At 44.8% G+C, this 26618-nt stretch overlaps 1 long non-coding RNA gene across 2 annotated transcripts; it reads right to left on the bottom strand.

Moving 5' to 3' along the window:
- Window positions 1–4650: 4650 nt before the first annotated feature.
- Window positions 4651–26509, bottom strand: LOC118152327 (uncharacterized). 2 transcript variants are annotated; one of them, XR_004740994.3, is made up of 5 exons: window positions 26380–26509; window positions 25604–25747; window positions 25337–25463; window positions 20440–20538; window positions 4651–6251 (listed from the first exon to the last, which is right to left on the bottom strand). It is a non-coding gene; the product is annotated as an uncharacterized LOC118152327 (long non-coding RNA). The 2 variants fall into 2 exon arrangements; XR_004740993.3 differs by lacking the exon at window positions 4651–6251 and adding an exon at window positions 10144–14305.
- Window positions 26510–26618: the final 109 nt, after the last annotated feature.

Below are 26618 nucleotides of genomic sequence, written 5' to 3'. Positions count from 1 at the left end.
CTGCCTTATGGGTTCAAGTGATTCTCCTACCTCAGCCTCCCAAGTAGCTGGGACTACAGGCATGTGCTGTCACGCCTGGGTTAATTTTTGTATTTTTGGTACAGATGGGGTTTTGCCATGTTGGCCAGACTGGTCTCAAACTCCTGGCCTTCAGTGCGTGGCCCTCGTCTACCTCCCGTCGGCCTCCCAAAATGCTGGGATTATAGGCCTGAGCCACCATGCCCAGTCTACAGTTGCTTTTTCCCAAATTAAAAGTTGTCTTTATTTCACATTAGTCTGCTTATTTTTACTTATTTATTTTTTAAAATTGACAAATGATAATGAATAGTTTTTCTACTCGGCTTTTTGTTTTTCCAGCGCATTCTACTACCTTCTAGCAATGCTGCTAGAAATAGGGTGGGTGAGTTATTTACCATCAGGCCTGAGAGATACTGTGTGACTTTCTCCTGGCTGTTCCCGATGCTTCTTTACCCTGGTAATAGGAACAATGGCTATGAGTCTGGTACTGTGCTAAGTGCTTTCCATGAAATAATTTATTCATTCCTTACCTTTTGAGTAGATAGCTGTATTATCTCCACTTTATGATGAATAAACCGAGGCACAAACCATGTAAGCAACCCACCTAAGTAGGTGTGAGGACTGGGATGTAGACACGGGCAGCCTGGTCTCGTAGCTGACTTTCCTGGCCACCACTCTCTGCTCTTCTCGTCTTGCTTCTTCCTCTTCCTTCTTCTTCTGCAGATCCCTTCAACTCCCCTCCATCATGAATTGGCCAATAATGCCCAATGGCTATAAACAAAAAGAAATTCCTGCCTCTCTCTGTCAGTTGTTCTACATTTATGTCAATTTGGTGTCTTCATGGGATATTAAGGACTCAGGCATTTGAGGAATGTCCTTTGGTACCAATCAGGCCAGCATCTCTTTGGGTACACTGGGCACACTGGAGAGAGCCCTGGCCTGGGAGCCAGGAGTCCAGTTTCCAGGCCTGGCTCTGCCACAGGTGTGTGTGTGTCTTTGACCATGGTACTCCCATCTGCAGGGATGGATGACCTCTAGGGTTCCTCATAACCCTACAGTCTATGATATAATTTTTTCCTTCCTTAACCCAGCATCTGTCCTTTGGCGCTGCTGGCCTGCCTTTCCCCAGGAGGCCCAGGGACAGGGATCAGCTCCCTCTTTGGGGTCTGAGAGGAGCATTATGCGGTTTTGCCGTTTTCAAGATGCAAAAGGAGAAGGTGAAGAAAGTCAGACTCTCTGGTCTCCTAATGGGTGCTGCCATCCACGGGCTCAAATGTCCCCTGAAATGCAGATGGAAATGAAGCAAGATGAAAGGATAAGCATGGGAGCAGAGCAGCTTCTAGGCTTGAAGAGGAACTTGAACCCAACTGACTCACCAGGGATGTGGTCATTGACCTTGATTCCCGGTCTTCAAGTTGGTAGCTTGTCCTTTGAGAGACTTAGATGAATTTAGCTCATGAACTTCTATCATTCATGGCAAAAAGGAGTAGCCCCCAAAAAAGCGACTGAACAAGAAGAATTTGAGGATGCATGAATGAATAAATGAAGGATATGGCAATTCTTTTCCTGGGAATTCCTTGGGCAATCACACAGAGAAGACACTTAGCTCTCCAGAATGGCTCAGATGGATCTTCCCAGCATCACTCCATGTTGAATTGATCGTGGCTGAAACACACCACGGGGTACGGGGGGCTTTGGGAAACCTTTGATCCTGGCTGTCTGCTCAACTCAAACTTTCCCTCCTTCCTGATTTTACCATAGTCTTCCTTCTGTAAATTACTTACACATGGTTAATACAGTTTCAATTCTGGGCTAACAAAATGGCAGCCAGAAACCATTCAGTCATAAGACGAGCAGTGACAGAGAAAAACAGGGAAGAGATAAAACCTTAAGCTGTAAGCAGGGCAGGCCTCTGCCAAATAAAGATGTTTATTGCTCTTCTGCTTTCTCAACAAAATTATAAGACTGAATGCCTTGATTTATGTGGCTCAGCAGATGTTCTCACTGCCACAAATCTATTAGCTCCTTGCCTCCTCCGTTGAGTGGGTGGTGCAAAAATAAAATCTGCAAGGAAGAAGCTGGCAGTGACAGGAAAGGAAGTGAGGGGCCTCTGAGAAATTAGGAGCTGAGGCATGACCCAGAAATAAAAGAAAAGGAGAATCTAAAGGAACAAGTTCCTGTTCAATTAGCTTTTCTCTAACAAGAGAGAAAATTTGCACAGCCACAAATTATTGCAATTCAGAGAGCCAAACATATTGAGTTGCAAATGTATTTTATGTTGGGAGGTGTCTTACACTGAGGCTGCTACAACAAAATCTCATGGACTAGGTGGCTCACGAACAACAGAAATTTATTTCTCATACTTCTGGAGGCTGGGGAGTCCAAGATCAAGGCTGGCAGATTTGAGGTCTGGCTTCTTGGTTCATAGATGGCCTCTTCTTTCTGTGTCCTCATGTGATAGAAAGGGTGGGGTCTCCTTTAAAAGGATGCTAATCCCATTCATGAGGACTCTACCCTCATGTTCTAATCATTTCCACAGCCCCCACCTCTCAAGACCATCACCTTGGGGGTTAGGATTCCAACATAGGAATCTGGGGGGAACACAGGCACTTAAACCATAGCAAGAGCCACTCACAGTGTTGATGCCCCCAATCCCTCATCCGAGGACATTTGTCCAATACATCTGAGAAAATTTCAATGACATGGGTCTCTCAATGCCACCACCTTCTCTCATTTTTCTCTTTTCCCTTCCATATTGGCTGCATGTCTATCACCCCTTCAATTCAGGCTGGCCATCAGGGACCTCCTCCACTGGATAATATCTCCATCTTAAATTAAAAAGTCTCCTTCCTACTTGTTCAGAGTCCTGGTGTTGGGATGGTTGCGAATGATTGTTAAAACGGCAGCACGAAGTGGAGATTTCCTGGGGATTTCAATCACCCAGTTCCCCTTACCCTTCCTGACAAAGGTTAATCATGAGGGGAATGAAAGCAACACACAATCTTATAAGCAATGAAGGATGGGTTGGATGGAACCCACAGAGGCTGGCTGAGATTTCAATTTCCTTACTGTAATGAAAACTGCATTTCCATTAACTACTGCAGTAGAAATTATTTACCAATGACCACCTGTAATATCATCGTCCCATGGGTTATGTGGCGTGGACTGACTCTGCAAGGGGTGAGTACTAAAGCCTCTCTTCATTATCCCCCTCCTTGAAGCCCTAGGGATGCTGCCTGGGAGCAAAGGCAGTGCTTTTGTGTGCATGAAAAAGGAGGAGCAATTCACAGTATCATGGTGATTTAAAAGATGATTCCTTGTCCTATTTTACCATGACCTTTTCTTGCTTGATTTGAATTTATGATTTTCTGCATGTGTTTCAGAGGATGCCAGATATTATCAGTAAGAATAAATAACAAACTTATTTTCCAAGTTGCTATGTGCCTGGCAGTGAGTTAAGTGCTTTGTATATATTATTCCACATAGTTAGAATAGCCTGGTGTGCCAGAGATTGTTCTCCAGTATCCATCCTTTCCTTCTTCCTTTACTAATATTCCCACGTTTTTCAGCCAAGCACATGACTTCCTGCATTCAAACCACGTATCACACCAGCCTCCCTTGCAGCTATGTGTGACTGTATGGTCACTGGGATGTAAGAGTTTTATGTGCAATTTTCAGGACACATCCTCAACAGGAGGGAACACACTACCCTCCTCTGCCTTTTAAATGCACACATTCTTCATTTTATTCTAAAAATTAAGATTTGGTATGGAGATTTTCTATATGATAATGGTTACTTGATGATAGGCAAAGAAACCATCTATTCTAATGTGACAATGCTAGAAATAGAGAGGACTGAAACATATCTTTAGAAATGTACAAGTACTGTTGTCCCTCAGTATACTCAGGAGATTGGGTCAAGGACCCTTGCATATACCAAAATCCACAAAACATGCCCTTTTGTTCACTGGCTGGAATGTGGACATACTAGCTGGACATGAGCAGCCATCTCAGATCATGAGATGGAAGGCACTTGTTGAAGATGGTAAAGCAACAAGAAGGAGCTTCAGGCCCTGATGACTGTGAGGGAGAATTCTGAGTTTTTTTGCAGCTGCAGCTGAACTTATCTTACCAGAAACACTCTGCAGGAAGGTAATAGAATAGGGTATTGGAGAGCATGGGCTTTGGGGTCAGATGCACCAGGGTTAAAATTCTTCTTCTGCACTCACTAATTTTGTGACCTTAGGCAAATAACTTAATCACCTTGTATCTGATTCTTTATTTGTATAATTAGTGGAAGTAAAACCTTATTGAATTGTGCAATAAGTTTAGGTATATATGATATTTCTAAAATTTTCAGCATAGAACTTGGCACATGGCAAATGCATTATACAATATTCTAATAATGTCTATAATATTCTAATGATGTCATTAGAATACTATAGACGAGGAAACAAGCCTCAGAGGAATTAAGGACTTTCTTCCAAGGCCACACAGATAAATGATTGAAGTCAGACCTGGAAGTCTCCCAAGCTTGTGATTTTCTGTGACACTGACCACCATGGATGCCCAGATGTCATCATGAAACACAAGAACATAAAAGTTAGCTCTTTCTTAAGCTTGCTAGTTAACACACCCACACCCCCCGACACACACTTTGTACGTGACTCATTCTTTGACTGTAAAATTATTATCTCTTACAAGCAAATCTGCTGAAATAGGAAGGTTTATTTATTTGAACTAATATGCACCGCTATTGCCTGGTACAAAGCTTCCAGTAGGTGTTGTTGTAGTTCTTTGACCTCTCGGGATCTTTGGATGATGACGCAATCCGCTGTCACACAACCACATTCTCCATTTCCTTCATTTCTATTGAGTTCATTTTCTATTTTCAGATGAATCGAGCTCAGAGATATTACTCTCTAATGTCCCAAGTCTGTGTCAATGGTGTCCTTCCTACCCAGGCTTTCTACAAATCAGGGCTGAGGTGAATTGCTTTTACACCAACTGTGGGTTTATAACAAAGAGGGTGATAGCAGTGGCCCTCAAGTCAAGGAAGATGATTGAACAAAGCTGTGAGCTCCACAAAGGCAGGGACTGTGTCTGTTTTGTTCACAGATGTATCCCTGCCCCTTACCCCAGAAGGGCTCCATCAGTATGTATTGAATGAACTTTGAATGAATGGGGGCTCTCAGGATCACCATGCAATAAGCAGTCATGGATTAAATAAACCATCAAGTTGATGTTAATCACTTCCCCACCAAGCCCAGTTATAGTGGACATTTGCCCAGCTTTGCCCCCCAGCACCCAATATTCTAAAGCACTCCATCTTCCCTTTAGGGAGTTTCACACTGTGGGTTGTTTTCTGGGGGTGAAAGTGGGGAGTGCTTGCCTTTAGAAACCAAAGGGGCCAGATGCTCTTTTGGGAACTTTGAACAACTGCTGCAAGAATGTGGATTGGTTGGAGGCCAATCACTGCAGGGCTGGAGTAGCATATGGATCACATGCATCTGCTCTGAGCTTGGCCAGGCTAACTGCAGCCTCATCTTCACCAGCACTTGCAGGCCCTGCCCACTTTCCAGCCCTGGACTTCTAACCCTCCACAGATTCTGATGTCCTGCAAAAATCTGGAATAGTCCTCCTCTCCCTCTGTTTCATAAGAAAACATGCAAGCTAATTTGTTAGAGAGATTTCACAGACCATCTTTGTCTTCACCAACAGGCTTAAAGATTATTTGGTAAATTTTCAAATAGTAACTTAGGAGCAGTAGAGAGAAGTTACATTGTCAAGGCCATTATGTTGCAAGTTGAAATATGGAGAATGAAGCAATTGGAGAAGGTGATAGTGACTGATTCTGATCCTAAAATGATTAATAGGATCAAAACTCTGGCACTGAAAAAGTTGGAGGGAAGTGAGTTGAAGGCTGGATCCAGGGCTAAATATGGTGCCAACACCTGCTTTTACAATTGCTGATGCATTTTTCTCATCAACAAAGAATGTGTGCTGGCAGGTTTCTCACTCCCTTTTTTGCAGAGTGGTTATAGCTGGGCTGTCTCTTCACATATTGTGATGATTCTGGGTCATTTTCTCAAGTTTGAAACTGTGGATGTGGCAATGGCTATTTCCAGATAGAAAACAGTGGAATCCTGGAAAGAGCTGAAAAAACTATCAACTCCAATTTTGCACTTTGGTTCAAGTGAATTCTGAAAGCAGATCCTTTGCATGTTACACATCTATAAAAGGAAACAGAGGCTCATTCAACACTGTGATTGTTCTCCTCTAAGAAGAATGTACTTTTGTTACAAATTATATCTGAAACTATTCACATTGTGCTTTATTTTTTTTAATCTTTATACTTCAAAAAGAACAATTTGAGAATCACGTTTCATATGCCACCTTTGATAGTATAATTCTCATTGGAGTAACTGGCTCCCTTCTTCCCTATCTCTTTCTGAACCTACTTATAAAAAAAAAGATGGCCGGGAGGGATTACAGATGGCTCACACCTGTAATCCTAGCACTTTGGGAGGCTGAGGTAGGCAGATCACAAGGTCAAGAGATCAAGATCATCCTGGCCCACATGGTGAAACCATGTTTCTACTAAAAATACAAAAATTATCTGGGTGTGGTGGGGTGTGCCTATAATCCCAGCTACTCGGGAGGCTGAGGCGGGAGAACTACTTGAACTGGGGAGGCAGAGATTGCAGTAAGCTAAGATTGCACCACTGTACTCCAGTCTGGGTGACAGAGCAAGACTCTGTCTCAAAACAAAGCAAACAAACAAAAAACAGAAAGGGAGAAAGGCAGATGGGGACCAGAATATCACCTTTCCTATAGATAAAGCTGACACTAGAGGAAGTAGAAGATATCTGCAGGCCAATGGACAGGAAGAAGCTAGGCTATGTGTGCCCATCACGAATCATTTAAGTCCCTCCCCTCTCCTGGGTGCCAGGAGTGAGGGCTGTAGGGAGCCTATTATGCCAATGGACTCACACACCACAGGGAAGGGAACACCTGGAGTGGTGAGTGGCTGTGAAGTAACTTTGGCTTAAATGGCCAAGTCCATTGTAGGCATTTTCCACTCATGGACTTTGGTTTCTATTCCTCTTGCCTCCTCACTGTCCCTTGACATCCTCAGCTGATCCAGAGAAAAGACTACATAATGAAAAGGAGTGCCTGACTGGGTTTTGGGAGACTGGGACCTGGTCGAGGCTGGTGGGCCAGTCAGATAAGCATCATAAGTCCTGTGTTCCTTGTATGTCCTCTGAGGGTGTAGGAGAGGTTGCTCCCCCTTGCTAAAGCCAGTCTTGTGGTTTGGGTCCTCTCCGCCCACTCTGGGAACCTTGCCTTCTCATGAATATTCAATGTCTCTTCTTCTCAGCTGGGTTTTTTCTATAGGCTTTCAGGCTTACACAAGTCTTTCCCACTTAAAAACAATATCTTCACTTGTCCCTCATCCTTGCCAGCAATTTCCTATCTCTGTACCCTCTTTTTTTTTTACAGAGAGACTCCTTTAAAGTGTTGTCTGCATGTATTGTCTGTGCTCATTCACGCCATTAACCAGCATAACCAGGCTTCTTCCCAGGTAACTCCCACAAAAGTGGCCAATGATATTCATGTAGCTCAATCCATCGGAGGCATCTATTCTCACTGTACTTCATTTCTCAGCACGAATTGGCCCTGTTGATCATTCTCTGTTTTTCAGAAATCTTATTTCTCATTTGTTTTCCTGACACAACACTTTCTTGGTTATCTGCCTTTGAAATTGCATTGGGCTTCTAGCCAGCTATTTCCTGGAGTTCTTCAATACCCAGGTCCTCTTCTTTCACTCTATTGGCTCTTAGTGAAAGAATGATTAGACTGTTTGTTTATTCATTCAATAAATTTTTATTAAGCACCTATTATGTGGTAGGCTCTCTTTTGGGCATGAATAATTTAACAGTTTAAAAAACAAACAAATTTCCTGCTTTGGTGGTGGGAGAAGACAGGGAATAAATAAATAAGCAAACAAGTATATAATATATCAGGAGGTGCTAAGTGCTGTGAAGCAAAATGAATCAGGGTGATTCATAAGAGGAGAGGTAATGTTATATTTAAGGTCAAGGTCCTAAAAGAAATGACTGATTTTGGTATCAAGGTAATGTTGGCCTCATAGAGTGATTTAGGAAGTGTTTTCACCTCTGCTATTTTCTGGAAGCAAGATTCTTGACAAGGATTTTTTTTTTTTGATGGAGTTTTGTTCCTGTTGCCTAGGCTGGAGTGCGATGGTGTCATCTCGGCTCACTGCAACCTCCACTTCCCGGGTTCAAGCAATTCTCCTGCCTCAGCCTCCTGATTAGCTGAGATTACAGATATGTACCACTACATCGGGCTAATTTTGTAGTTTTTGTAGAGATGGGGTTTCTCCATGTTGGTCAGGTTGGTCTTGAACTCCTGACCTTAGGTGATCTGTCCACCTCGGCTTCAAAAAGTGCTGGGATTACAGGCATGAGCCACCACACCTGGCTGACAAGGATTTTTTAAATATTTAGTAGATTTCACCAGTGAAGCCATATGGTCCTGGACTTTTCTTCATTGGAAGCTTTTGATTACTAATTCAATATTTTAATTTTTTATAGGTCTGTTGTGATTTTCCATTCCTTCTTGAGTTAATTGAGGTAATTCATGTGGTTCTAGAAACTATTATTACATCTAGGTTATCTAATATGTTGGTGAAAAATTGTTCACAATAATAATAATAGTCCCTTGTAATCTTTTTAATTTCTGTAAGGTTGGTAGTAATGTCCTCATTTTCATTTTCCGAGTTTAGTTATTTGTGTCTTTCCTTTTTCTGTCAGTGTAGCTGTTAGTCAGGTTTTTTTTTTTTTTGAGACAGGGTCTCACTCTGCTGCCCAGGCTGGAGTGCAGTGGCGCGATCTCGGCTCACTGCAACCTCTGCCTCCTGAGTAGCTGGGACTACAGGTACACACCTCCAAGCCCAGCTAATTTTTGTATTTTTAGTAGAGATGGGGTTTCACCTTGTTGGTCAGGATGGTCTCAATCTCTTGACCTAGTGATCCACCTGCCTCGGCCTTCCAAAGTGTTGGGATTACAGGCATGAGCCACTGTGCCTGGCCTGTCGGTCAGTTTTTGAAGAGTGGCTGAGCATGGAGATACCTAGTGGCCGGGCATTCCTGGCAGGACAACACATCATCCCAGGTAACATTTACAGAGAACTTCCTGTGTACCAGGCATTTAATTACAGGGGCTTCACCTGGACGGTTCAGTAGAGCAGCTATGATGATGATGATGATGATGATGATGATGATGATGATTCTTACTTTCCAGATGAGGAAACTATGGCACAGAGAGGTGAATGAGCTTGCCCAAGATCCCATCACTATTAGAGGCAAAGCCAACAAGAGTCTGGCTCCAGGACCTGGTCTCATCTGTCCACCTTGACCTTGGCTAGGCGTGAGTTCAGTGAAAGGAATTATTATGGTGACTAACATCAAAACAGAGACAATGAAACAAAACCTCATTTCATGTGCCTCAATATGGCATTTTTTCTCCTTTAGAAATGTGTCATTTCCAGCTTGGAGTAACAAATGGTACAACCATTTTACAACCTAATTTTACTCTCCAGCTGGTTCCAAGATATTAATAACTAGGGCTAGGCCATCCTTGTCACATTGGGGTTTTTTTTTTTTAAAAATCTCCAGCTATCTTCCAATGTATGCATTTTATAAAAAATATTTTTCTCTAGTATTTTTTTCCTTTCAGAGGAAACAAATGTATGTTTTAACAGCATACAATCCATATGCTTTTGATTTCCTCGCACTCAAGTCACCAAAATGTCGCTCCATAAGAGCTATTTCATTCCTGTTCAAACTCTCTTGAATATGAATTTTTAATAGTTCCTTCCTCTCAAACACTGAGCAGTGTTTTGCTGAGGGAAAGAATATCCAGATAGCATCAACACTAGATTGTTTTAAAACTGACGTTGGGAGTTCAATGGGGCTTGGTAAACATGCTTTCTTGACCAAAGCTAAATCAGAAGCTCTGGGTACCTAATGGCTCAGGTTAAGGGGCTTGTGGCCCCAAAGACACACGAGAGTTTTTAATCAGTGTTCATCCCTACGTATCCCAAAGCGGAGCTGTAAATCTTTTACTCCTATAGGGGAAAAAAAAAGGTGAGTGGGAGAAAGAAATTTCTCTTGTCAGCTTGAGCTTTAAAAGGAAGAAGGAAGTACGGGGTGAATGGCTGTTTTTAAGCTCAGGCGTGTGTTGGAGGGGAGGAAATCAGACTGCGAGGGAAGCAAATTGCTGATGCAGAGGGTCCTCCTGGCCTCAGAACGACCCGTGCGTCTCACCAGTTCCTGTAACAAATGCCACAGACGCCTCATGCGAAGAGCAAGTTTTGTAAGGAAGCTCTGGCATTGGGTGAAGTCAGCAAAATCAGGAGTGGTGCCAAGCAGCGTTTTCCTGTGTGAGGAGCATTCATTTTCCTTTTCCATTCATCCGTCCATCCACCCTTCCCAGAAATACTGGGGAAATCAGGCAGGAAGGATGGAAAAGAAATGGAAATTGGATTCTATGAGTCACTGACTCTGTCATCGAAGGCAATGCTGATTGCGTGGTAGTAGCTGCCTGGAGTACTGTGTTGAGAAGGATTCTGAGGTCCGGTCTGTTTTTTACAGCAAGGAGTAGAATTGATCAGGGGTCCAGCTACAGGCAAGATTGGAGGGAGTGCCAGCAGTCACTCTCAAGTTCAGAAATATTGCACTGTGCCATGTTCCCAGCCCAGGGCTGGTTAAATGGAGGAGATGAAGGAAGGTTTAACGTGATGCCCATTCAAGGTAGATAAGCGTGAGAAGAGCTGAGCTGATTCGGGAGGCAATGGTAGGGTTTTAGAATGAGACTTTGGCCTGGGCAGTACCTGCAGCTCTACCAGAAGAAAACACTAAACTCTCCAAGCCTCAGTTTTCTTCATGTGTAAAACAGAATAAAAACACTTACCTTAGAGGATTGGGGTGAGGATTAAGTGTAAAATAAAGGGTCTGGCTTGTAGTAATGTTTTATAATTTTTTTTCTTTTTGTGAGCCAGCGTCTCACTCTGTGGTCCAGGCTGGAGTGCAGTGGCTGGCTACTCACTGCATGATCGTGGCTCACTGCTGCCCCGACCTCCTGGGCTCAGCCGATCCTCCCACCTCAGCCTCCTGGGTTGCTGGAAATGCAAGTGTGCACTATCACACCCAGATAATTTTTTTTTTTTTGTAGACATGGGGCTTTGCCTTATCGCCCAGGCTGGGCTCAAATGATCTAATTTGGCCTCCTGAAGTGCTGGGATTACAGGCATCAGTCACCACACTTGGCCTCCAAGTGGTTTGTATTTTTATCAAGTACCCTTGTCTTTAACTTGCCTTTAGACTTTGGTGGCTGTTCTCGATTAAGCAATATCTATTTTCTACTTAATAGGTAAAAAAGGCGACAGAAATTTCTAAAATCTAGGGTAACAGAAAAGAGGTGCACAGAACAGAAAACCGTGTGATCAGGGCCAGGTGGCCCGTTTCTACCAGACATCTGGGAGAGGTGAGATGCATGAACTGGGTGAACGTTTGAGGAGGAAGAGTAAAGGGACTTCACTTTTCCCAGCTCTACATTTGGAATATTCCTGTTTTCCTTTGTGGGTTTTTGTGCTCCTCAAAGGAGACACCTAAATTCTGAGGAGTGGCCAAGAGAAGGTCAAATTGCTGCTCACAAACAATGCATCAGGCAGGAGGATTTTTTGAGGCCAGGAGTTGGAGGCTACAGTGAGCTACAGTGGGGCCCCTGCACTCCAGCCTGGATGACAGAGTAAGGCCCTGTCTTTAAAATAAATAAAAACAAATACAAAACAAAACCCCAGTGAATCAAAACCTAGGTCCTTTCTTGATTTACCTGTATTAAAAAAAATTGTTGACGTTGCTTGTTGAGGGGAGCCGTCCTGAGATTTTTTTTTTGAGATGGAGTCTCGCTCTGTCGCCAGGGTGGAGTGCAGTGGCGCGATCTTGGCTCATTGCAACCTCCACCTCCCGGGTTCAAGTGATTATCCTGCCTCAGCCTCCCGAGTAGCTGATATTACAGGCGCGCCACCACACCCAGCTACTTTTTGTGTTTTTAGTAGAGACGGGGTTTCACCATGTTGCCCAGGATGGTCTCTATCTCTTGACCTCGTGATCAGCCCATGTTGGTCTTTCAAAATGTTGGTATTACGGGCGTGAGCCACTGCGCCTGGCCGCCCTGAGATTTTTATCAGACTAATTCCAGTGAGAAGAAGCAGAGTAAACCCAGCTATTTAGGCTCATGGGTCATGCACTTCTGGGCATGAATCAGCTCTCTGCATCCTGATGTTGAAATAAGTTGAAAGAGTCAACACGTTTCCCATTACTTGGTTAATGGGAATTAACCAAGTTCCCATAGTAATGGGAACTCTTACTATGGTTGATGACAAAGGATCATGAAGACTGAGGTTTCCAGACCCTGCTGGGGATACAGTGGGCATCTGCCAGCCACCATACTTTCTCTCCTGTGAATTCTCCTGCTCAGTTGTCTCCCTACTATGTGCTCTGAGCACAGGTGGGGAGGACCCTAAACCAGGGAGCAGCAAAAGGAGGGAAAAGAGCAAAAAGCAAGGCAAAGTGGCATGCCTGTGGCAAAACCTGCCAAGTGCTGTGGAGGTGCTGCGTGTTCTTAGAACACAGCCACGGAGTGGCCGGCGGCTGGCCTGGGTGTGGCTCCTGGGGGAGCTGCTGGACTCCTCTGCTGATGTCTGTTGCAATCTCACTTTCCTCATCTGGGAAATGAAGGCACTGGGGGCTGTGGGGGAATCTGTTTGCTCTGCCTGTCAATCGTTATTACTGAGGCTCACACATTGTTGAAAAAGTCAAAGAATATTTTAGGAAAACACATACTATAATTATTTGCTCATTCATCCATGGATTGATTTATCCTCTCATTGAACGTTTGTTTTTACACACCGATCTGTGCTAGGTGCTGAGGGTACCAAAACCAATAAGACTGGATTTCATGCGCTCCTGGGCTCTTGTGAGGAAGATAGATACATATGCACATCATTCTAGAAAACCGATCTGCTTAATATCAGAAGTGTGTGTATGTGCTCAGCTCTGCCTGGAAGTGTTGAGTAGGCTGACACAAGGGCCAGGTCTTACAGGAGGAGTGAGGATGCCAAGTGGGGAAAAGGCATTTCAGAGGAAAGTCTAGAGCTTGCAAAAAAGAACTGCCTGACAGCCATGGTGAGGTTGAAAAAGAGTTCAAGCTAGCAGTAAAAGGCAAAGAAGGAAACACGGATTATCCTATTCTATACCCAGGTGAGATTCCAGTTTATCAAGAGAGAAAAACTCTTCCTTCTTCTGTACGCTAAGAAACGCTTGGATCTTTGCATTGAGATGGCCCAACATGGTTTACATGCCTCAGAGTAGCCCACTGATGCTTGTTTTCACCAGGCCATGCTGAGGAAGGTATTTCTTGTTGCTGGTTCTCACATAGACCCTTGATAAAGGCTGAAGACTCCATTACGACTGTTGTGATTCTTACCCTTTAGAGTCAAAGGCTCCTTGGAAAATCAGAGGAAAATAATAAGCTGTCTCCCCAGAAGATGCACATAATTTGCTTAAAATTTCAAGGGTTTCCAGAACCATGCTCGTGACCCCTCATGCCCATGCATGCACTGCAGGTAAAGACCTCCTACCAGCCTTAGACTGTGAGCCAGACTGGAATAAGCCAGCCCAGACATAGAGCTTTATGGTGATCTGGCCTGATGTGGGCATTAAGTTTGGACACTGTTGAGAAAGAATTGTTACGAGGTGACCTTCCATGTGCTGTGGCCAAGTTTGGGTGAGGGCAGAGTGTTGGCAAATATCCTTTGCCCTGACTTCTTATGACTTGATGGTCCTGGACCTGGGAAAAGCAGAAGCAGCTTTGTAGCTTGGCTTGTTAGTTGCCTGCCAAAGGAGCGGTAATCTGCGACCAGATCAGTGTTTGGCACACTGTGTTTTCTTGCCATTTATTCACTTGTTACACTCGAGTGTGTATACTGGTTTGCGTACTTTCTTTTGACTTGGGTTGGTGTATCAACTAGAGCAGGAGGGGCCGCAGAGATGATAGAGGTGGACCAAGGCCGTTCTCAGATGAGGAAAAGTGGAGACAGATGTGTGGGGAAGTGATGGGAGCCGGTGGTCACCTCCTTATAGCCATAGCTTTGAAAGGAAGCAGAATCCTTTCTCAGAGGGCTTTGACAGGACTAATCCTAGAGGGAGGCAAGCGAGACATTTGTTGTGGGTACGAAATGCAAGAGGGTACCCACAACTCAGGAATCCAGACAAATCAGATTTTAATGCAGTTAAAAAAAATCAAAATGCAAAAAGTTCATAGTGAATAAAACATTAACGTTTTAAGTAAAGCCAGGATGCCCTCCTGTACTTGCAAGACTCTGTCTCACTTACTTTATCCTAATCCCCATCCTGGGCTTTCTTTGGAGCCAAGAAATGCATCCCCTCAAAGTCCCAAACTTGTATTTGACCAACACAGGTGAATTGCAGTAGAACCGGTACCTGGGCATTGCTGAGTTAGTTCTTGCAGCTGTCCAGGAATAGTTCCAGGCAGTAGGAGCACTGCTCAGGTCCAGCCTGCCCACCTTTCCCCAAGAAACGTTTGTTGGCAGTGACCCAAATCTTCCACCAGGTGGCACTCTTGCTCCAACCAGGTGCTCCTGAAAACAGGATTCTTAGCTAAGAGTGATTTAAACTAATTGCTACATTGCAGTTGTTTTTTGAAAGTACAGAAAAAATCCTGAGCAGGAACTGGGGTAAGCAGTGATGGGATACAAGGAGGATTTGAGGAGTATTCTGGAAAACCTGGAGCAAGGTAGGGCCTGATTGGTGGCCGGCCACAAGCTGTGCTGCTCTTCAGCAGATGAGAAAAGGAAGAATTTTAAACCGCCTTTTATTCTCAGGTGCAGTATAAACACATGTGGCATGGTAGAGAAATGTGAGATTAATGGTTTGCTGTGAAGTATATCCTGGTGGTAACAGCTCCGGCACTCGAGTCAGAAAGACCTGGAATGTTGGCTCCACCACTTCCTAGCTGTGATGTTGGATGAATGACTGGGCTTTGACAAGCCCGAGATTCTGCGTCTTTCATGGGGATTATTTTAGCTGCTCCTCCAGACCGCCATTAGAGGATTAAATAAACGAATGCACATAAGGCTGTTTGCACGGTGCCTGGCACATAGTAAGTGTTCAACAAAGAAGAGGTGTTATTATGGACTTTTAGGCAAAAGGCTGTGCAGCTAAGTTCCTGGGTCTGGCCTCCTTTGGCTGTTGCATTAATTAAGGAGGCAACCTCAGGGTGACCCAGAGAAATAACTTGATAATGAACCGTGGCTCCAGGAGAGTCAACCAGAAGAATTTCCCACCTGGATAGAGTTTCACAGGTGTGATTTTGAACCAGGAAATCAGGCTGGGTTCCTGAGGTCCTGAGCAGAACTGTCTCACTCTCCGTGACTTGTACACATCTGACTACCAGGTGACTGATCCCACTTGCGCTGTGCATTGTTGTGGAAAGTATCCATTTACAAAGATGTGTATCGGAACCTTTCCATTAGTCCAGTCAGACTCCTTATTGTTCTGAACTCCTGAACTCACAAAGAGGCCCTAACTATCCTTCAATAACAATGAGCTGTTAATAGTTCCTGTTTATTGAGGCTTACTTTATGTCAGTCACTTTAATAAGTGCTTTACAGACAGACACAGGTTCATTCATGTCTCAAAACTACCTGGAGAGGTAAGCAAACCCATTTGACAGACAAGTAAACTAGGACTTAAGGAAACTCAGAACCTTATCAGGGCTCCTTCAGCCAGGAATTGGTATAAACTTTGATCTGTCTGACTTCTAAATCAATCAATCAATCAATCAATCAATCAGTCAGTCAGTCTCATCTATCATTGGTTTATCATCTATCAATTTGACAAGTTAAATACAACTATTCTGATCTAATTAAAGCAAGGTTTCGTAGAGACCTCTAGGGTCTAAGGAAATCTTTTTTTGGCCTCATTTGAGGGTTCTTTCTTGAAAATGTAGAGAGATATTCATGGCTGCCCGTTTGTAGATTCAGACACACACAGCTCATGTATGTGACTATGTAGTATGTTCTTAATTGTGGGCACCAGGACCAAGATTATAGTCCATCTTGTGTCCATTGCACTTCCAGGATTCCCCAGAGGGAGCACACTTGGGAAGAGGATGGTCAGACAGTGTCATTCTCTGTTCTGCACTGAGCTCCCTTTGCTGGCCTAGGAAAAGCTAGCTGGCCAAATGGTCTCAGTTTTCAATGGGATGCAGTTGGACAAGAGAGGATGTGTCAGACAAGATCAGTTTGACCTTGGCCGCAAGAAAGAGCAGAGGGCATGCTATCTTCAAAGGAAAAACATCACTAGTCATTCAGGGAGGGAATCTGGTTTTCGAAACTGGAGAAGATAGCTACAGGTCAAAAGTTTGGAGGCTTCTTCACAAATATAGTTCCTGGCGTCACTTGAGGAATTGGTGTAGATAAGCAGAGGTTCCCGCCTACAGCATGTTTGATTTCTTTCCCCGCTGCAGTTTATTACCTCTAAGTTTATCCTGTAGCTCTACTCAGACTAATAAAATTTTCTCTAGTACAGAAGGTCCATAGAGGATCTACTTTATTAGATTAAGTGGGTTTTAATTAGTCAATTAGAGAACAGGTTCTTCTCTAGGACTTAAAAACTATTTTGTCAAATTATTTCAATGAAAATATAGTTGCCTTTAGTAACTAAAAAAGTCACTCCTAGTTTATATTGTTACAAATTAAGGTCAATGAGGTTTATGGATTAAGAAACAAGAAACAATAATGTATTTTTCCTTCATACATAAATAAAATGAGCCAAAATAATATACTAACATATGGAATCACTGCAATTTTCTTGGAAAACGGATGTATGGAAAGACATTTACCATGGGCTTTCTTTGGAGTCAAGAAATGTGTCCCCTCAAAGTCCCAAACCTGTATTTGAACAACACCTGTGAATTTCAGTTAATTTAGTACCGGGGCATTGCTGAGTTAGTTCTTGCATCTAGAACTAACTTCACTAGAATGATTGACCCCACATTCAAATGTAGAGAGGCTCAGATGAAGGGGCCAAATCTCTTTTCTTTCTTCTCAGTTTCCAACAGAGGACTGACATGGGTCTTTGATCAACCTATGTTTACTGATTGGAATTAAAATCCAGCATGTGGATTCTCCTTTATTTGACTCCTTGAGATGAAAAGGGCCAGTCTTCTGACCTTTTCATTCATTATCAGCACTAGCTCCCTGATCAGAATTTATAGCTCAGGAGCCTAGGCTCGGAGCCACTACAAAGTGGTCAGTGCAGAAGGAATTGAAGTCACAGATTCTATCCCCTCCTTCTTTTCATATGGACAAGGGAGGAGGTTCGTAGCCTCAGCTGGGCTGCAGGTCAGACAAGTGGGGTGGACACTCTTTTATTGAGCAGCTGCTGTAGATCAGGCTCTTTGCATTCACTCTCCCATTTAATCCTCACAAGAGTTATGAAAACACCGACATCACTTCCATCATCGCCATTTAGGGATGAGAAAACCAAGTCTTAGTCAAATAACTTGCACAAGGGAAGAAGCTGGGATTTAAATGCAGGGCTTTGGAAGAATGATGTCAAACTTCCTATTAACAGCAGAGATTCATGCAGCCAGCAACGGAGCTAGGGCTCACCTTAAAATGGCACAAGGTGTTTGCAACTTTTGACCAAGGGCATTTTTAGGGAATTAGTGGACAAGCGGTTGCTCAGGCAGGCAGCCTGCCAGAGAGCTAGAAGATGCAACTGGCTTGGGATTGATCAGTCTATTTCTGGTTTCAGTATGTTTTTTCCCCTCCAAATCCATCTACCCAAAAGTCCTTAGAAAATAGGAAGAGACTCAAAAAGAACTATCAGGATGGAAGACACTAATTCTTTTGCATTTATTTTAAGGGGGCCTTATCTAAAGCTCTCTAGATCCACTAAAGCCTTATGTAGGAAGATGGGTGAGTCTCCAGCTCTTCGATCAGAAAATTATTTCCATAAGATCCAAAAGAGCCAAAGAATTTCTCAGCTCTATTTACATTTGCAAAAAGAAAAACTTAGGCTGAGCATGGTGGCTCATGTTTGCAATCCCAGCAGCTTTGGAGCCTGAGGTGGGAATATCACTTGAGACCAGGAATTTGAGGCTTGCCTAGGCAACAAAATGAGACCTCCTCTCTACAAAAAATAAAAATAACAGCATTAGGCAGGTGTGGTGGTGTGCACCTGTAGTCCCAGCTATTTGGGCGGCTGAGGCAGGAGAAATACTTAAGACCAGGTGATCAAAGTTACAATGAGCTGTGATGACACCACTGCACTCCAGCCTGAGCGACAGCAATACGCTGTCTCAAAAATATAAAAATTAAAGAGAAAGAAAAAAAAAGAAAAATTTCTTTCTCGATCCAACCCCCATTTCCCTTTACTGACCTTAACTACATTTCTATTTGTCATCTTTTTAGCTGGTTTGTGTGACGCTTTTTTAACTGACTTGTGTGCCATGAATATCTTGAGGAAGGTGCTTGTCTTCACTTCTTGTACAGTAATCAGACAAGGAAGAACAATCTCTGGGCTGAAGGTAGGGTTAGGGAGGGGGATTCAGTTAGACATTCATGAAGACAGGGCCCTGTGGGAAGATGGGAGGAATTTAGTGTCCAGTGGGAGACACACAGGCCTCTGTTGTCCGGGACTTGGATTATCTCTGGGTTCCTCCAGCAGGGAGCCTGATGAGGATCCATTAGAAGCTTCTCTTTGCACCCAGAATCTCTCCTGTTAAATCCAGCTCCTTGTGGGCTCTTAATCATAAGGTTTTACTATTTGCCAGGGAGACCTCAGGTTTTTCATTGATTAAAGAGAAAGACTCCTTTGACACTAAAAAGAGGAACAGTTAAATTGCCAGGTGATTTAACACGATTATCTCTCCTTGGCCTGGCAGGTTGAAATGAGCAAAGGATTCTAGGAACGTACATACATGGAGCCAGTTATTTTCTTACTAGCAGTCAGCAGATTGGGGATGCTCACTGGGGAGATGGATAAGGCTTCCTGCAGCAGTGGTAAGTGCATTAGAAAAGAGCAACTCAAAGAAATAATTCCCAGTGCTTTCCAATTCTTTTGTCACCTGGAAAGTTTCTGTTTATTTATTTTTAAAACTCATTTTTCACCATTGTGTAATTGACCTTCCATTTGGTGCTTTTGAGGAGCCTCCCTGCATTCGTTTGCTAGGGCCAGTGAAATGAAGCACAGCAAAGGGGCGGTTTAACAACGGAAACATTGTCTCCGTTCTGGAGGCCGGGAGTCCAGAGAGCAAGGTGACAGTGGGGTTGGTTCCTTCTGAGAGCGGTGAAGGAAGGACCTATTCCGGGCCTCCTTCCTGGCTTCTGATGATTTGCTGGCATCTTTTGTGGTCCTTGGCTTGTAGACACATTGCCCTGATCTCTGCCTTCGTGTTCACCTGGCACTCCCCCATGTGCATGTCTGCGTGTCTGTATTTCCTCCTTTTTATGAGAACACCACCAGTCATATTGGATTAGAAGCCACCCTACTCTAGTATGATCCCATCTTGAAACGAATTACAGACAGTCCCCAACCTAACGATGGTTCCACTTAAAATATTTCTACTTCATGATTATGTGGAAGTGGCATGCATTCAGTACAGTACTCAATAAATCACGTGGGATATTCAACACATTGTTATGAAACAGGCTTTGTGTCAGATGACTTTGCTCCAGTGTAGATTAATGTAAGTGGTCTGAGAATGTTTAAAGTAGACTAGACTAAACTATGGCATTCAGTAGATTAGGTATATAAAAGGCATTTTCGACTTAATAGTATTTTCAACCTACGATGGGATTATCAGGCCATAACCTCATTGTAAGTTGAGGAGCATCTGTACATCTGCAGCGAACCTATTTCCAAATAAGGTCCCTGTCTGAGCTACATATGACTGTTAGGATACAGTCCCACCTATAACACTCCCTGGAGCCCTCCTCTATCATTGGCTGAAACCTGCTGGATGACATGTCCACATCCACCTTCTCGCTTCTCACAGAGGGACTTACAACCCTGGGTACGAAATGGAAACCACCTGGAAGATTTTGAAAATACCCAGAATACCCAAGAGCATTCCCCCTAGCATGTGCAGAGCCCTGGGAAAACATTGCTTGCTGGGGCCCTCATCTATAAAGATGATTAGAAAATGCATCACAAAATTCATGGGCCCACATGAGATATGGCGATACATTGAAGAAAAATTAGAATGGGTAGAGGAGAGTTACTTATGTATTTGCGTACTGACCAGTTAGTGCACACAGAGACTCTTTGAGGGGTCCAGACAGAATCTCTTCCTGTTCTTCACCAGCAAATGCACCATTTCTGATTATTTTTGTGTCTCCTGCTGTAAGAGAAAGGTAGCAACACTGTTGTTACCATGCCGGGGCTCTTCAGAACAGTTTGAATCGAAAGAATAGATTTTGTTTCTGCTTTTCCTCAGTACTGTTAGTTTGAGGGTTGCTTCATTGTTAAGGTGAACTGTCTCATCTGGTGTGCCGAATGTCCTAGTTTAGTCTACCTTAAACACTCTCAGAACATTTACATCAGTCTATATCAGCTCTCAATAATCTTTTAAAGGTGCTTTCCCCTTGGTGAACAAAAAAATGCAAGTCTTTCCCAGTATGGAAGATAGTGTGAAGGATAATTCGTTTTTTGGTTTTCTAGCACAAATGTAGGATACTGTCATGGTTTGGCTGTGTCCCCACCCAAATCTCATCTTGAATTGTAACTTCCATAATTCCTACATGTCGTGGGAGGGACCTGGTGGGAGATAACTGAATCTTGGGGGTGGGTCTTTCCCATGCTATTCTCGTGATAGTGGATAAGTTTCACGAGATCTGATGGTTTTATAAAGGGAAGTTTCCCTGTACAAGTTCTCTTTGCCTGCTGCTGTCCATATGGGACTTGACTGGCTCCTCCTTGCCTTCCACCATGATTGTGAGGCCTCCCCAGCCATGTGGAACTGTGAGTCCATTAGACTTCTTTCCTTTATAAATGACCTAGTCTTGGGTATGTCTTTATTAGCCTCATGAGAACAGGTTAATACAGACACCTTCCAACCATGTTCTGAACCCATCAGGCAGTAATTAGCGTCTTCCCAAGATGAGATATCTTTCCATAGGAACTGCATTCCTGCCTGCCAGGCAGTGCCACCAGCCCACAGGGTAGTGGCTTGTGGAAAGAGTAAGCAGGCCTCTTCCCACAAATGTCTACCCTCATCAGGCATGGCCTGCGATTGACAGCGACTGTGGTTCCTCACTACATCTGGGGGAGATGAGAGGACACTGATTCGTGGGGTCTGTTTACCTTTAGAGGCAAAGGGCTGGACGGCCACCTGGGAAGACTGTTGAACCTGTGGCGGGCATGGGTGGCCACAATTGGGCGGACACAGTTAATGTCACAGCCGCTACTGCTCAGACTGGAGGATCTAGGAGGGTCCCAGCACAGAGCATGAGAGCCATGCACAATTCACTCATGTGACTCAAGAGGGGGTCTGTGGTGGATGGTCTGTAGCCAGGGTCCTGAACATGCCCTGTGCTCCACGTTAGTAAGTCATCCCTAATCAGCACCACTGATGGCCACACCTCTCAAGCAAGAAACATTGCTCTGGGCAGTGGGCGCGGCCCAGGCTGCCCTCCTAGTACCATGGCGGCCACAGGTGTCATGACTACTGCAAAGGCACGAGTCACCAAGCTCTGTGGGTACCTGCATCCTGATCCTCACTCAGGACACCCCAGGGATGACCCTGACAGTTCCTGCAGGTGTAGGCACAGATGGGCAACCTGGAAAATTTCAAGGAATGTGCCCCAGGACACAGACCAGGATAGCTCAGCTCCCTTCCCTGGTCTAGAGGCCATTCTGATGCCCAGCCCTAAACCCAGGAGATTCTGATCTATGGGACTGGGGCGTGGCTCCCCCAGCATAGGTATGAAAACATCCTCACGTGACTCTCCTGTGAAGCCAGGTTGAGAACCACAGTGATCTCGCTCACTGACTCACCTGGAAGGTTTGGAATCACCTGGGAGGTTTAATACATTCTAAGCCTGGAATAAATTAATAAATAATAAATTCAAAGCCTGGAATAACTTCTAAGCCACTCCATGAGTTCTGACTTAATTGGTCTGGGGTGTAGCCTAGCATGGGGATTGGGGAGTCAATTAGCTCTCATTTGAGGTGGTTTTTTAAAACCTCCCCTGCTTCCCTACATCTGATTGGCTCTCAGTTGCACACTTAGCTTGGAAGGTCCCTGGTGCTGGTTTTGTGGGAGAGATTCCCCTTGCCCACCCTTTCATTGCCTGATTGGCTTCCCTGGCCCCACAGGTGGCATATTCCTCAAGTCAACCAGTGTGGAAGTCAGGGAGGGCTAGCAGGAATGGGGACAAACTTTAAACTTCCAGAAGAGTGGAAATACTGGGCCTGTGGTCACACCAGGTCAACAGTTCTAAATGTGAGTGTGAAAAATCACTTGAACATTCAGAGACAAAGCTCTGGTCTCTGGTCTTCACATCTTTTTTTTTTTTTTTTTTGAGCCAGTCTTTCTCTGACACTCAGGCTGGAGTGCAGTGGCAAAATCACTGCACCCTCGACCTCCTGGGCTCAAGCAATCCTCCTACCTTAGCCTCCTGAGTCACTGGAACTATGGGCGTGAGTCCCTGAGCCTGGCTTTCCAACCCCTTTTAGAGGCTTTCTAATTCTCAGGCTGGAGTACAGACTAACTTCCTCTGACTCCAGGGTGTGTCAGGCAAATGTGAAGCCAAGGGGTTAACACGGAGCTGCTGCTTCCATGGAGGATCAATTTTATTTGACAATGTACATTTGGAAAGTCAAGTAAACTTACTGACTGGAAATGCAAAACCTTATTTTAATATCATAATATATGAGAATATTGTAAATGCTGATGCATAATTTGCATTATTAAAAATGAAAATCAGTGTCTTCTTTTTCTGAGACATCTCACTCTTGTCCCTCAGATTGGAGTGCAATGGTGTGATCTCTGCTCACTGCAACCTCTACCTCCTGGGTTCAAGCAATTATCCTGTCTCAGCCTCCCCAGTAGCTGGGATTATAGGCACAAGCCACCATGCCCAGCTAATTTTTGTAGTTTTAGTAGAGATGAGGTTTCATTATGTTGGCCAGGCTGGTCTCGAACTCCTGACCTCAGTTGATCCACCTGCCTTGGCCTCTCAAAGAGCTGGGATTACGGGTGTGAGCCACTGCACCCAGGCTATGTTTTTTATTTTCAGATACAGGGTCTTGTTCCATTACCAAGGCTGAAGTGCAGTGGTGTAATCCATAGCTCACTGCAGCCGCGAACTCAAGCAATCCTCTTGCCTTGGCCTCCCAAAGGGCTGGGATTATAATCATGACCCAACACACCTGGCCAGTCTAAGACATTTTATGCTTGCACTGGATGTTTCAGAACAGGCGTCTCCATTCACATTTATCTCGTATTAAGAGTTGTTCGTTAAAAAAGCTTGAGACCCACTGGAACAAGTAGGTTCAACCAATTTCTCTGTGATCTAAATGAATTTGAATATGTTTTTCTCTGCTAGGGATGTTCTTCTGTCACTGGGTTACCTGAAGAACTCCCATTTGCCCCCCAAAGCCCACCTTAGATTTCTGGCACGGCTTTCTTCCCCTCTCAGTTAGAGGTCATCACCACCTACTCTGCACTGTGCATACTACATATCTGCGTTCATGCTTATTCTGCATTGGTGTAATTTATTTATGTGTCGATTTCATCTACAAGACTGGATACTCTTTGAGGGCAGGAATTATATTTCATACCTTGTTCTTTCCCATCTTAACACCAGGCCTGGCATAGAGCAGATCTCAACAAGAGTTTGTTGATTGAAAGCCATGCTTTTCTTTACTTCTTAAAGAATAACTGAAAACTGAAAAATCCCAAATACTCCAAACTGCTGCTAGTTGAAATCCAAAAGGAGATTGTTGGAGCTTTTTTCTGGGTCAGCTGTGTGACTCTGATTATGCCCAGAAAACCCAGGAGTTGCCCTGGCAGGGGCGTTGGTTTGGGAGGGGTTGTCACTAGATTCTGGTGCCTTGGGGAAAGGGAGAGAGGAGGACATTGAAGCAGGGACAGTCCAGCAGCTGGCCCAGCTGTGGGGCCTCTGGTCTCCCCGCCTCTGCCCCTCCTATGCTCTTTGGACAGCCCTGTACTTACGGCCACTTGGACAAGCCCTAGCATTGTTCCCCTCCAGTGTAAGGTCAGAGGCCTTGTAGGAATGGCATGATTCTGCTTCCTTAAATAGTGACTTGGGAATGAAATGAGTAACCATGTCTTTAATTAGCCATACCCCAGAGGCCCGTAGGGGGTTGGTAAATGGTGGGCTCCCAGCCAAGATCAGCACTATGTGGCTGGTATTCAGTCCAGGGAGGCTTAGGGGGATGTTTTATTGGCCTCTCTCCCTCCAGTGGTTCTGTCAGCCCTGTTCCATACCACTACCCTTTCAGCATGATGGGCTTCTTGGGACTGATGGAGGAAAGAAGGGAGGAAAGAGGCTAACCCATTCTGCACATCTATTAGGTTGGTGCAAAAGTAATTGCAGTTTTGGTCATTACTTAATTTTGCATTAACTTAATATAATACTGTGGCCAGCCTCTGTGCCCAGCACCGGGAAGGGCAAAGTTCAAAGGTTAGAGAAGGACTAAAATGTAACCCAACAAAAACATACAGTCCCAGAGCAGTCAAAGAAAGAGGGAACGAAAGATATTTCAGAAAAATTTAAGTTCCTCGTATTCTCAAACTCGTGAAGAGAGTCCACACAGGCAGTCCAGGGCGAGCCTTAACCCACGGCGACCCTTCCCTGTTCTATCCACTCCCTCACACCCTGAGTCTGTCCTGGCACTCAAAAAAACCCCAGAAGACTGGCCTGGCCTGTGCACATTTCCCTTTACCTTGGAGAAAGAGAGAGAAAAAAATCTTTTGAGCCTCAGTCCACACACTTTTCATCTCTATTAAATATCCTCCTTTCCTTCTGTCTCTTCAGTTTTCTCTCCTTAGCCTTTGATGCTATATTACAGAGAGGAGTAATCCCTACCCCCAGGGAGTGAGAGAGTGGCAGAGACAATGGGAAGAGGCCTCTTTACATGGTGACGAGAGGAGACAGGCTGGGGATACTCACAAGTTAAGAAATTTGGTCCTGTCTCTTAGACTTGCACAGTACCCAAGTGTGGATGTGCTCGAGCAGAAGCACAGAGGTCTGCGGAGTCTACCCAGGATGCTGAGGATCTCTCCCCAGAGACAAATGCCTGAGTGGAGATTTGAAGGAAGGCCAGGAGTTGACTGAGAGACCCAGGAGAAAGGGATTTCCATTTAGAGGGAATGACATGGGTGAAGTCATTTGGATAAGTCAAGAGTTAGGTCCCCCATCCACTTTGCAGCTCCTGACCTCCAGAACTGTGGCTGCATATGAGGTTCAGAATCCCTTCCTTTCAGCTGTTGATATTGAACTCCTAGAGTCTAACCAGGAACTTGATGGAGGAGATGTTAACAGGCCTTTAGGGCAAGCAGGAGAGATGTTCCTGTCTTTCCCCTGGAAGAGAATGCAAATCCAGCCACTGTCCTGTGCCTGGGATGTAAATCTATTTCCTCTCAAGGAAGGAAAAAACTCCTTGGCAGGTCTGGGCAGGGCAGGGCAAGGCAAGGCAGGCAGGGCAGGGCAGGACAGGGTAGGGCAGGGAATGGTGTGGCAGGGAAGGGTAGGATTGGGCAGGGCAGGGTAGGGCAGGGCAGGGTAAGGCAGGGCAGGGCAGAGTAGGGCAGGGTAGGGAAGGGTAGGATTGGGCAGGGCAGGGTAGGGCATGGCAGGGCAGGGTAGGGCAGGGTAGGGTAGGGTAGGGCAGGGCAGGGTAGGGTAGGGCAGGGTAGGGCAGGGCAGGGTAGGGTAGGACAGGACAGGGTAGGGCAGGGCAGGGTAGGGTAGGGTAGGGTAGGGCAGGGCAGGGTAGGGCAGGGTAGGGTAGGGTAGGGCAGGGCAGGGTAGGGTAGGGCAGGGCAGAGCAGGGCAGGGTAGGGTAGGGCAGGGCAGGGCAGGATGGGATAGGGTAGGGCAGGGTAGGGTAGGGCAGGGGAGGGGAGGGTAGGGCAGGGCAGGATGGGATAGGGTAGGGCTGGCTTTGCCCAGTTCAACTTTGATAATCTTAAAATGGAGGTAGAAAGCCTTACTATAAACAAGCTCTCTCAGCTTCTCCTTTATTGGATCCACCAGTCCTCAAGAGGTTTATTCTTATGTTACTGTTCAGTCTGGGCTCAACCTGTCCTTATTTCGTCACTCCCACTACCTCTTACTTCACACACTTACTTGTGCATCTGAGATTTTAAATGATATGGTGTTCTAGAATGTTTGACGCTCTGGTGTATGGGAATGGTGATGTATGTGCCAATAGAGCAGCAGGAATTCTACA

The sequence above is a fragment of the Callithrix jacchus genome, chromosome 3, assembly GCF_049354715.1.
Source record: "Callithrix jacchus isolate 240 chromosome 3, calJac240_pri, whole genome shotgun sequence".
Classification (NCBI taxonomy): domain Eukaryota; kingdom Metazoa; phylum Chordata; class Mammalia; order Primates; family Cebidae; genus Callithrix; species Callithrix jacchus.
The sequence above is the reverse complement of the archived record's forward strand: the minus strand, read 5'-3'. Positions and strand labels throughout refer to the sequence as shown.